Source organism: Rhinoderma darwinii, unplaced genomic scaffold, assembly GCF_050947455.1.
Source record: "Rhinoderma darwinii isolate aRhiDar2 unplaced genomic scaffold, aRhiDar2.hap1 Scaffold_725, whole genome shotgun sequence".
Taxonomy (NCBI): Eukaryota; Metazoa; Chordata; class Amphibia; order Anura; family Rhinodermatidae; genus Rhinoderma; species Rhinoderma darwinii.
This window is the reverse complement of record NW_027464286.1, coordinates 48,749-52,230: the sequence shown is the minus strand read 5'-3', so window position 1 is coordinate 52,230 and position 3,482 is coordinate 48,749.

Genomic DNA, 3,482 nt, shown 5'->3' with positions numbered 1-3,482 from the left:
GGATGGCCGCAGGCTGGTAGTATTAGGCTGGGGAAGGCCAAAAACAGTGGCCCTTCCCACCCTTGTAATGCTGCCTGCTGCTGCTGTGTTGTATCTGTCTGGTTATGAAAATTGGGGGGGACCTGACATCGTTCTTTCCAATTATTTTTTCTTTTTTTAAATGACGTCGGGTCCCCCCCATTTTCATAACCAGCCAGATACAATAAAGCAGCAGCAGGCAGCATTACCAGGATGGGAAGGGCCACTGTTTTTGGCCTTTCCCCTCCTGATAATACCAGCCTGCGGCCACCCCAGTGGCCGACCATCCCTACAGATGGTCAGGTACTAGATCGTACCCGGCTCTTCCCAGCACCCCTGGTGGCGGTGGGTACCGGGGTAATAAAGGGGGTTAGTGTTAGCCTCTGCATCCGCTAACACTAAGCCCCGCCTTAGCAATGGATGCTGTCAATCAGCCGGCGGCCATTACTAAGGCGGTAGTAATATAGTTTAAAAAAAAAAACACAAAGACATAGAAAAAATATTTTATTGAAATAAGAAAAAACCCACACAACCCTCATTAACCATTTTATTGACAATAAAAAAAAAGCTGTCATCGAAGTCGTCCTGGAATCCGACGTAATCCAACGACCGAACCTGTAAGAAAAAACACAAAAAATGATTAGTAACACATGTGTTAGGGTATGTGCACACACACTAATTACGTCCGTAATTGACGGAAGTATTTCGGCCGCAAGTCCCGGACCGAACACAGTGCAGGGAGCCGGGCTCCTAGCATCATAGTTATGTACGACGCTAGGAGTCCCTGCCTCGCTGCCGGACAACTGTCCCGTACTGAAAACATGATTACAGTACGGGACAGTTGTCCTGCAGCGAGGCAGGGACTCCTAGCATCGTACATAAGTATGATGCTAGGAGCCCGGCTCCCTGCACTGTGTTCGGTCCGGGACTTGCGGCCGAAATACGTCCATCAATTACGGACGTAATTAGTGTCTGTGCACATACCCTAAGGCTTAGATACAGGGCCCATGTGTGATACTGTCTGTGGGACCCTGTATCTAAGCCTACCACAAGGTAGGCTTAGATACAGGGTCCAGCAGACAGTAATCTTATACAGTATAAGATTACTGTGTGCTGGGGCCCTGTATCTAAACCTACAGTGTGGTAGGCTTAGATACAGGGCCCAGCAGACAGGATCACGCATGGGCCATGTATCTAAGCCTACCATGTGATTGGCTTAGATACAGGGCCCAGCAGACAGGATCACACAATCTGTGATCCTGTCTCATGGGCCCCCTAAGCCTGCTACATCGTAGGCTTAGGGGTTGTGCAGTCCCTAAACATTGATGGCCTATCCACAGGATAGGCCATCAATAGCTGATGTGTCGCCCGGGACCCGCAAATCAGCTGTTTTGAAGGGGCCGCAGCACTCGTACGAGAGCTGCTTCCCCTTCATTTCACTACTCGCCCACACTGTGAATCGCCGACACCGATTCACAATGTGACCGGAATGAAGTGACAGGAATGAAGGGGAGCAGCTCTCGTACGAGTGCTGCGGCCCCTTCAAAACAGCTGATTGGCGGGTCCCGGGAGTCAGACCCCGCCAGTCAGGGCTAACCTTACCTTCCTCTTCGGCCGCGGCGGGAGTTCTGTAGTCTCGATGCTGTGCGCGGCGGCATAGCGCTGTGACGTCATGCGCTGCGCACAGCGCTTGACTTCAGGACCTCCGCTGCGATCCGGAACCAGGAAGGTAAGTAAAGTATGTTAGTATAGTAACAGGGGCCCGCGGCCCGAGTTACTATAGTAACTTTCTATTGATGTGGTGCGGGGGGCCGTGGGCCCCCCTGGCTTCGGGGCCCGGTCGCAATTGCGACCGCTGCGACCCCTATAGCTACGCCAGTGGATATCACCTTAGAGGAGCGCCGTTTTCTCTCTTTTTTATCCCCCTTTTTATCTTAAGAATTATTTTTACATGGGGGAGCTTCATAGCTACATTTATCAACCTGGGAATAACCCTTTAAACTCTGTGGACAGGTCAGGATCCTGTTTCTTTTAAATGCTGCTGGGTAACCCGCTCGATCCACTATATAAGGCTGCGCTACAGTGCAGCATTTAAAAGAAACAGGATCCTGACCAGTCTATAGAGTTTAAGGCAGCACAGAGTATTTCAGGAGATGAGCGTGCAGATTCAGTGCTGCTGTGAACTCTGCTCTTACCATTACGTAGCTCAGTTGTACCTCTCCTCCACTCCTGTCCTCAATAACACCTTCACATGATTGGCAAGTCACCACGTAATGGTAAGAGCAGAGTTCACAGCAGCACAGAGTATTTCAGGAGAGGAGCGTGCAGATTCTGTACCCGTTGACACAGTACCCGTCAGTGCCACTAACCTGACGGATACAGGTTTTAGCACTAGATACAGCTGCTCTGTATTCAGGATATAAAGCAGCTGTATCTCAAAAAGTAAAAATAATTTTTACTAAAAAGTATTTAGAAAGTTGCACCAAACACACTGATACACTGTTTTATTAAAGAAAAGAAAATAATAAAAAAATTGTATCACCTCTCCTTAAACCCTTAATGACTAAGCTTGTTTGGACCTTAAAGACTTCAGGACCCAGCCTGTTTTGGCCTTCAGGACACAGACGATTTTTTTCAAATCTGACATGTGTTACTTCATGTGGTAATAACGTTTTAATGCTTTTAGCTATCCAAGCGATTCTGAGATTGTTTTCTCGTGACATGTTGTACTTTATGTTAGTGAAAAAATTTGGTCGATAAGTTCAGTATTTATTTCTGAAAAACACCAAAATGTAGACAAATTAGCCAAAAATGTAAATTTTTCTAAATTTAAACGTATTTGCCGGTAGTAATACCACACAAAATAGTTACTAGTTAACATTTCCCATATGTCTACTTTATGTTTGCATCGTTTTTTGAACGTCCTTTTATTTTTCTAGGACGTTACAAGGCTTAGAACTTTAGCAGCAATTTCTCATATTTTAAAGAAAATTTAAAAAGGCCATTTTTTCAGGGACCAGTCCAGTTCTGAAGTGGCTTTGAGGGCCTTATGTATTAGAAAATCCCCAGACGTCACCCCATTTTGAAAACGGCACCCCTCAAGGTATTCGAATTAGCATTCATTAAGTGTTTTAACCCTTTAGGCGTTACAGGAATTAAAGCAAAGTATCATTTCTAATACATTTTTTTTTTGTAACACAGAAGGTTTTACCAGAGAAATGCAACTCAATATTTATTGCCCATATTCTTCAGTTTTTGCCTCTAGTATGGTAATGGACTGAAACACAGGCCTCAGAAGCAAAGGACCACCCAGTGGATTTTGGGCCTCCTTTTTTTAGAATATATTTTAGGCACCTTGTCAGATATGAAGAGGTCTTGTGGTGCCAAAACAGTGGAAACACCCCAAAAGTTACCCCATTTTGGAAACTACAACCCTCAAGGATTTATCTAGGGGTATAGTTAGC